Source organism: Lactuca saligna, chromosome 1 (assembly GCF_052625555.1).
Source record: "Lactuca saligna cultivar CGN05327 chromosome 1, ASM5262555v1, whole genome shotgun sequence".
NCBI lineage: Eukaryota > Viridiplantae > Streptophyta > Magnoliopsida > Asterales > Asteraceae > Lactuca > Lactuca saligna.
Window position 1 is genome coordinate 113,434,831 of NC_136417.1, and position 9,806 is coordinate 113,444,636.

The following is a 9,806-nucleotide window of genomic DNA, read 5'->3' on the forward strand; positions in this document are numbered from 1 at the left end:
CAATATTGAGAATAGATGCCTGCTGATTCCTTAGCATGTTTCTGGTCTCTTGTATTGCATCATCATGATCATTATGTCTTTTCTCAGACGCGGCTATAAATCTAGTGAACATCTCTTCTAAATCGGCTTTCTTTTCCATAACCGGTTCTTCCTTTTGATAAAATCCCATCTCCTTCTACTTGTATTTCTCCTCCTTAGCCTTCTTGTATTCTTCATACGGGAGCCATTCCTTCTTCGGTTTTCCTCCAATTCTCATCGTATCGATCGCCGCTTGAGTAGAACACTTGAGCTTTCTTGTTACCATTTTCATCCAAGTCATAATCCTTCGTGAGATGAGGCCCTCTACAGTTCTCGCATCAAACTCGAATAGCATGGATTGTTTGATCCATTTTTGTCATTCTTCTATCTAAACTATCGAGCTTAGCTATCATCGCCGCCATGCCATCATTAGCCGAGTTCACTACCCCCCCCCCCCGACTTACTTAATTTCTTGGATTGTGGTATTCTATAGAATGCTTAGAGAATTCTTCAATTAGCTCCTTGATTACCGGGGGTGCCTTCTTTGTGAGTTGGCCATGCGAGTCGATCAATTGTCGTGTGGTGACATTGACTCCATCATAGAAGATGGAGACCTCTTGTTGGCTATTGAGGTCATGGTGTGGGCAACTTCTAAGAAGACCTTTGTACCTTTCCCAAGCCTCATAAAGAGACTCTCCGGGTTGTTGCTCGAAGTTGGCAATGGCTTTCTTCAACTTAGCTATTTTGGAAGGCGGGCAAAAGTAGTCTATGAACTCTTCTTTCATATTAGCCCATGTGGTGACCGACCCGGGAGGAAGTGACTTGAGCCAATCGTTTGCAGCACCATTGAATGTGACTGGAAGCATGCGAAGTAGCTGGGTCTTGCGTGGCACATTTGGTACATTGAAGTAGTCATCCACATCATTTACTTCATCCAAGTGCTTGTAGGCGTCTTCGTGGTCTTTTCTATAGAAGGGAATCTCCTTGAGTTGGGCGAGGATATGACCATTTAGCTCGAAAGTAGTGGTAGCGGGAATTGCAGGCTGCACAAGTCCCAGGCCAGTGTCATCGCGCATCCTCTTCTTCCATTCCCCCATGGGGACTTCATCGATGATAGCCATAGTGATCGCTAAATCATCTTCAAAATCGGATTCGTGCTCGTATGTAGGTTCTTCTTCTTCCTTGGTCTCGTACTTGGTGTCTTCTTTAATTGGGTCTTCGATTGTCAAAGAGGCGCTGGATGCTCCTGATTTGCTGCTCCTCTTCTTGCTGAAAACGGACTTGAGGTTCTTTAGTGGTGAATTCTTTGAAGAAGCGGATTCTCCAACGGCTTTTCCTTTGCTCCTCCTTAATGCGGATTCCGGGTCTTCGAGAGGAGGGACCAGAGGCGTATCAGATCCTCGGGTCAAGAAACAACTGCAAACAAAACAAAAAACGCGTAAAAGGAACAAAAAATAAATAAAAATTAAAACTGTGAACAACAATGAACTCGCCGAGTCGGCACGAGTGCACTCGGCGAGTGAAGGCAAAAACAGAAAAATTTTCTAATTACTTTTAAAAACAGATTTTTATTAAAACTTATATTAGTTACTAGATTACCTAAGAATTAACTCTGTGTAAGATAAATCTCACACAAAGGATCGATAAAAAATAGAATTTAAGGCTAATTTAGAACCGTTCCCCGGCAACGGCGCCAAAAACTTGATATGTGTAAACTCAACTAGTTTTAAACCTACTTTTATATTATAAAATGAACACACGAAGGCAGTGGACCTATCATTTGTGGTAAAGCTAAATAAGTAGGGTATCGAACACAGGGAACGGTAAATTAAAACTAAAGACTAATTTTATCTAAATTAATTAATAAGTAGGGGTTTTCTCTCGTTTTACAAGACTAGAAAACTTACTAGCTATCACTTAAACTAAAAGCTACAAAAGCAAAGAATTAACTAGATTCAATAATGGAAAGGGCTTCTGTTTAGTTCAACTCAATTAATAATATGGTTGATATTATGGTAATAGTGCAATGGATTAACTCTTTTGTTGGCTACCGACTCAAGTGATTAGCTTCGCGTTCGCTACACTAACCCTTAGTGAACAAACTAACTCAAACAGTGATCAGTTGTCTAATTTAATTAAATTCACTAGATTAATTATTCGGGTTAATTTAGACTTGCAACAGTTAACTAATTTGGTCCTTTAGTTAACTTCTTGTTGATGGTCATCACACAAGCTCACACATGAATTTACCTAATTTTCTTAATAATTCTAGTTTCATGTTCATTAATCCTAGACATATGATAAAGTGGTCACATAAACATATGAGGTTGATAATCAAAAGATGTTCATACTATTTAATTACCTTCCTATTAACAGAAATTAATTATCATTCACACACAAGGTTCTTTAGCAAGCTAAAACTAACAAAAATCACCAACATTGAATTAATCCTACCAATAATCAAACCATAGTCTCAATTTTGTATCCCCAAACAGAAGTATAAGAGTTTTAACTCACGATTGAGGAAAATAACCGAATTCTAATTGTCTAGCCATAATGGAAAACAAAAGATTAAGTAGAATGATGAGAATTTGCCTCAAATCTCCTTCCGAATTGGATTCTAGGTTGTAACTTTGTTCTCTAGGGTTCTTCTGGCTCTTCAATCGCAGCTAATCTCTCCAGAAGGGTTCCAGAATTCTTAATGTCGATCTGAGAAGTTATATTTATAGATGTGAAACGACTCGTCGAGTCCATTGCCGACTCGCCGAGTCCATCTCTTAATCCCCGTATACGATAAGTCTCTGAGTCTTTATCTTCTCGAATCTTCGATCGGACTCGCCGAGTAGTCGACCCTACTCGCCGAGTAGGTGTTGTTTTTGGTGGTTTCTTCTTTGTTCAATTCCCGAGCTCCCAATCGCTTCTCCTGCTTCCTTTTGCTTCCGAGCTTCACTTTTGGACTGAAAACATAATTCAAACAATTTTAAGTACCTTTTTCCATGATATGCAATAAATTAGCTAATAAACGATAAAAATATATACTTATTATGAGGCTAAATATGCAAATATCACTAATGTACTTGGATGTTAATCCTTAATATAATGAAGCATATGTTATTATGTTTCAAAACCTTTTTGAACCGTTATATGGATCGAAATCGTGAATAAAAACATTATAAGATAACTAACCAAAAACATCACAAACTAAACCTCTACTACTAACAACAATAGAAATAAAATGCTTCTAAGAAGGAACACCAGATTACACCCCGAAGTAACACCAACTATCGAACCAACTATGGGACGAAACCGGAGAGGTCGACCAGCCAGAAGGCTAGTCGTGAGTCCAGTAATGGAAACACCAACTTCTAGCACTCCAATTCGACCACCTCCCGAGTCAGGACTTCCTCAAACTACAATAGAATTGGAACAACTAGTCTCAGAATGCTTTACTATTGCAATGGAAATTGCGAGGAGTTTGAATGATGAAAGACAAATCGTGGAACTGATTGGACTAGTAAACGGAGCTGAAAGCACTCTTTACTCACATCAAGAAGAGACTAGAAGACCAGGTGCCTACAAGGACTTCATGAGTTGCAAGCCAAGAAACTGTTATGGCCACAAAGGCGTTGTTGGTTTAACTCGTTGGTCTGAGAAAGTCAGATCTGTTTTTGACATATGCTACTGCTCTGAGGGTAGCAAAGTGTGTTTTGCTACATGCACCTTGATGGATGGAGCTCTAACATGGTGGAATGACCATGTAAAAATCTTGGGTGTCTCGATGGCCAACTCAATGTCATGGGAAAACATGAAGAACTTTTAATAGAGGAGTAATGACCCCGAGAAGAAGTATAAAGCCTAGAACATGAGCTCTGGAACCTAAAAATGAAATTGATGTCAAGACTTACATGACGAGGTTTAATGAGCTTTCACATATTTTTCCAAGCATGGTGAAATTGGAAAGCAAGAAAGTGGAGCGTTATATATGGGGTTTGGCTCCACAAATAAAATGGAGATAATCTGCAACAAGTGTAACATGAGAGGTCACATCTCGAGGTACTACAGAAAAAACCTCAACCACTATGAAAGGAGGAAGTCGTAACTGTTATGAATGCAATCAACCAAGGCATTTTAGGAAGGACTGCCCAAAACTGAAGAATCAGGGTGGCAATGGAAGAGAACTTATGATAACTAATTGAGATGCTCTCCAAGAACCACCTATTGTTATTGGTACATTTCATATCAACAATGTTTAGGCTTCGGTATTAATTAATATTGGTGCTGATAAAAGATTTATTGACCATAGGCTTCGAAACACGACAAAAACATAAATTTTGCCAACTTCATGAAACTTACACAGTAGATATCGTAAGCATCCAAATAAGAACCCTTGCTGGTAATCTATTCTTGCTAAGTGTATACGTTAGGGTTGTATATAGTTAAGATTCTATAGAATTAGGATTTTTGACTCCACTTTACATCCTATTCCTTGTTTGGTTGTGGGCTTAAGGTAGAATCACTTATCCAACCGTCTATTCGATGCTGATTTTATATGATGTGTATGCACAAGGCGATTGTAGAGGGACCAAGTAAGGATCACCAATTGTCTTCTCACCCTGAATAGTCATGTCATTCATATAGAAACTAAGTGTGACAACCCGAAGTTTGTTCCATCATTGTAACCCGTTCTGTCAATAAAATTTGTCGTTTTTTAATTGTTTCCGTTTCGTTATTAAATTAAGTAATTAATTTTGATACTTCTATTATGACTTAACGGGTGTCCAAAAACATTAGAAACTCATGATAACGCCCCAATTTAATAATTGGAAGATTTTTAGATTCGACCATATCGGGTTACGGCAACTTAATCGGGTGCGACTAAAAGCCTTGTCTAACGTCAGTATCGAATAGAATTCCACCGTGTCCCAAACTTAAACCATATATAAAGCTCAAAGACTTCATTTTGAAGCTTTTACACACTCTCTCACTACTCTCTCTCTCTCTCTCTACAATTCAATCTTAAGTCCAAAATCATCCAATTTAAGCTCCAAATCAACAAGGTAACTATCCTAACTCATAGTATAACCTTTTCAGCTTTCAAATCTGTGTTCAATCTATGAAATAGGACCATAAACATGTGTTTACGGCCCTAGAACACCCATAGGCCGTAAACACACATCTAAGGGGTTTTTGAGCCCCAAACCCCTCTCAAAACACTTTTGGAGCTTGGAATCGACTTAAAGACTTATTGGAATGGACTTGGAACACCTTCAACTCAACATTTAGGGAGTAAACATGAGTTTATGGCCTGAGAACATGCTTGGACCGTAAACACCATTTCATGGGTAGTAAACTCATTTTAAGGTGTTAAGATGCCACTTAAACACCTCATAAACCTTGGAATAAAGTCTAGAAGCAACCACAAACGAGTTAGGGGCCTTAAACTTGATAAAAACCACCCCCATAGGAGCTTACGGCCATAAACCCCCCAACAATAGGTTCTTGGGCTGTAAACTCCTAAAACATGGTCAAATGATGCCCTAAATTCCATCCAAGGCTTGTAAAATGACTTAGAATCACATATGATTAATCTAGGGCCACCAAATCATGAAAGGAAAGAGTATATAGGAGCTTACGGCCATAAACTCCTAGTTCATGGCCGTAAACTCCATTTGATGGTCCCTTTGGTGGTTTAATCCATTTCTATGCCTTAGATTTGATCCTAGCATCACCCCTCTAGTGTTTTAAGGCCATTTAGCAACCAAGAACCCATCACCCATGAGTTTACAGACGTAAACTAATGGGGACATAGTATTATGGCCGTAATCTCCTTAGGAGTTTACTCTTGAAGAGCAAACTCCATATCCAAGCCTTACACACCCTTAGATGTTACCCGGGTCACTTCTAACACTTGAATTGAAGTGTTTGCGCCCCTCGAAGTGTTAATTCATGTCATTTAGTAAATCAAAGTCTAATTAGATACAAATATGTATCTCTTAATATTACATAGGAACCTCACGTGTAATCAAGCCCCGAACTGACGCCTAGCATCCAAACCGACACATTTCTCGACTGGTGAGTTCATACCCTTACGCCTTTTTCAGTGTTTTTTAATGTTTTCAGGGGGGAATACTAGCAAACTATAAATGTTTTCAAAACTTAAAAACCGATGTAATTCTATAAATATTGTGCAAACTTTTAGATATCTTTACCCCTTATGTATTATGCGGAGCATAAGGGATGTCTTATCGAATATAACTACATGGATTTCAATTACAGTAAAGGAAACAATAAAACTAATCAAATTATTATGGGAATAATTTGGGATCTTCATTCTCATTTTATGAATTCGGATTTCATGCAATGTTAATAGATAACTATGTCTGATTCAGTTTATCTCTGTTTAAAGTAAAATATTATGCCAGATAGTTTCTTTGTATTCAATCGTTTATAATTTATTATGTTTCAAAACGATTATGATATTCGATCATGACCGAGTACACCGTGAATAATTTAATACTAGCTTGTGAGATTAGTCTTCAATATACCCTTTGGGTTATCAGTAAATCCTCCCCGGAAGTATAACCAGAGTCTCCTGGAGGGAGAGCGTGGAATTTGTGAATAGATCTATTCGGGACTGACAATCCCACACCTTAATTGCTAGCTACAGTTAGGCGGGCACGCCTGGGGTGACAAATTCTAGATATCGTCCAACGCCTGAAGACTGTCAAGGAGGTCTCGGGTCTCATTAGCATGGTTATACGACTCACAATACGTATTAAAATATAGTTTATTCACGGATTTTATATCTAACTTTGATCTATAGATTTTATATCTACAGTATTACGGGATGGTATTCCCATGGTTTTCAATCTATAGTTTTATGTATTAAAACTATCTACCATAGTACGGGATGGTATTCCCATGGTTTTCAATCTATAGTTTTATGTATTAAAACTACCTATTGTTGTACTGGATGGTATTCCCAATGGTTTCCAATCTATAGTTTTACGTATTAAACTATATACTATTGTACCGAACGGAATTCAGAAGTTTTAACTAAACTGTCTTTATAAGAAAATATGGGATTTTCTTGGATAACAACTTTTTCAGAAAACTAAAGGAAACATGTTTATTTTCAGAAAACAAAACACTTATGAACTCACCAACTTTATGCTGATTTTCAAACTGCTTGTATTCTCAAGTCCGCATTAGACAGGTACTCAGCAATCCTTTTGACGAAGATGGAGTTCGTAGAAGACACGTCTTTACTTTTGTTCATATATACATATGTATAACACTTGTAACACTTTACTTTTAAACAAATGTAAATTCTATTATGTAATGTAATGGTTGTTTACTTCGCTTACTATGTACATTGGTTATGATACTTAACATGAAGTCACCTCCGCCCCGGAACGTTTCCGCCCTGGGTTTCGGGGTGTGACACTAAGTACCCTTGTTTGTAATTTATTCTTGATAAGTGTAAATGTTTGGGTTGTATATAATTAAGATTCTATAGACTTAGTATTTATGACTCCGCTTTACTCCCTGTTCCTTGTTTGGTTGTGGGCTTAAGGTATAATCACTTATTCGACCGTCTATTTGATCCTGATTATATACGATGTGTATGCACAAGGCGATTGTAGAAGGACCAAGCAGGGATCATGTACCATGAAAATAAATTACTAATTATAGAAACCACGCTGAGTAAAAGCACAAAATATGACCTTCCATTCCAACCTTAATACTGAGATTCGTGAAGATCAACTAGATGCTATAAAAGAGGAGAAGGTTGAGGAAGAAGCTTGATGGGGAATGGATAAAAATTTCGAGCTTAAAGATGATGGAACTCGTTATTTCATGAACATAATCTAGACACCAAAGTTTAGTAACATTAGAAGCTTGGTCATGGATGAAGCTCACAGATGATGGTATTTTGTACATCCTGGCTCTGACGTCCTGGCTCTGACAAGATGTATCTAGATCTGAAGAAGTTATATTGGTGGCCTAATATGAAGGCTGAGGTTTCCACTTATGTGGGAAAATGCTTGATTTTCTCTAAAGTCAAGGCAGAGCATCAAAAGCCCTCAGGATACTACAACAATCTGAGATTCCCTAGTTGAAATGGGAGCAAATTGCAATGGACTTTATCACAAAGTTTCCCAGGACACCTAGTGGTTATGAAATTATTTAGGTAGTGGTTGATAAATTAACTAAGTCTATGCATTTCCTACCAATCAAGGAAATTGAAAAAATGGAAAAGCTGACAAAAACATATCTCAGGGAAATTATCAAGCTTCATGCAGCACCAACTTCTATTATCTTGGATAAGGATAGTAGGTTCACGTCAAAGTTCTGGCACTCACTTCACAAATCCCTGGGAACCCGCTTGGATATGAGTACAGCTTACCACCCTCATACAGATGGTCAAAGTGAGCGAACCATTCAGACCCTAGAAGATATGCTACAGTCTTGTGTAATTGACTTTGGAAATTCATGGGATACTCATTTTTCGTTGATTTAGTTTTCATATAGCAATAATTATCACACCAGCCTCAAAACAGCACCATTTGAAGCTTTATAAGGACGTAAATGTCGATCCCCTATATGTTGGGCAGAGGTCGGGGATATCCAACTGGCCCGAGCGCTCACAAATGACACGTTGCGTACTGGACCAAATATAATCCATGAAACGACCAAGAAGATCATTTAAATCAAGGATCGGCTTAAGGCATCATGTGACCGTCAGAAAAGTTATGCATGCTGATATAAGGCGTAAACCACTAGAATTCCAAGTTGGAGATCGAGTGATGCTAAAATTCTCGCCCTGGAAGGGTATGATTCGTTTTGGCAAAAGAGGAAATCTTAACCCAAGATACAATGGACCTTTCGAAATTCTTGACAAAATTAGTCCTGTTGCGTATCGACTAAAGCTACCTCAAGAACTAAGCAAAGTATACGACATATTCCATGTATCCAATCTGACAAAGTGTCTATCCAACGACACCAACGTAATACCTCTCGATGAGATACAACTAAACACAAAACTAAGAGCCTATGGAAATTATGGATCGAAAAGTGAAGCATTTAAAACAAAGTCGTATTCCTATTGTGAAAGTTTGTTGGAACTCTCAACGAGGACCAGAATTCACCTAGGAACACAAGGATCAAATGAAAAAGAAATACCCCCAATTGTTTAGGGATATTCCATCTACAAGTTGAATTGCGGGGCGAAATTCTTTTAACGGGGGGAGAATGTAACAATTGGTAAAAATAGGAACGATCGTACGATGCTATGTTTTGATTATTAAGCAATATGAGCATTTTAACAAAAATGGTTCAAGGAATTTAACCAGTTTTATTTTGATAAGTTCTTGTGAAATATAAAACAAGTAACTAATGATAAATTTCGTTACGATGTATGACAACAAACCATTGCCGGTTTGTGAAAATTAGAAAATATAGTCATTTGAACACAACAAACTTAATTTTTATATCAACATCTCTCTAGTTGATAAGTAAGTTAAGTTCAATGTAAAATGTGTGCTTAATATTTGTAAAGGATCTAAATTTGACAAATATACGAACCAAAGTGACAAAATGTGTTTAATGATATGGTTAACCGGTAAAATGTCACGAAATTATACCTTGGTCAATAAATTTTATATTTGAATAAATAAAAATATAAAATGAATTATTATAAGGAATAATTAGAATGTATTTAAGTGTTTTTGAATAAAAAGAATAAAACATGAACATTTAAATTCAAATACACAAAAACTACATTG

At 37.4% G+C, this 9,806-nt stretch overlaps 1 non-coding gene across 1 annotated transcript; it reads left to right on the forward strand.

Annotated features, from left to right (window-relative positions):
* Positions 1 to 648: 648 nt before the first annotated feature.
* Positions 649 to 755, forward strand: LOC145028032 (small nucleolar RNA R71). The gene has a single exon (XR_013675790.1). It is a non-coding gene; the product is annotated as a small nucleolar RNA R71 (small nucleolar RNA).
* The last annotated feature ends 9,051 nt before the right edge of the window (positions 756 to 9,806 follow it).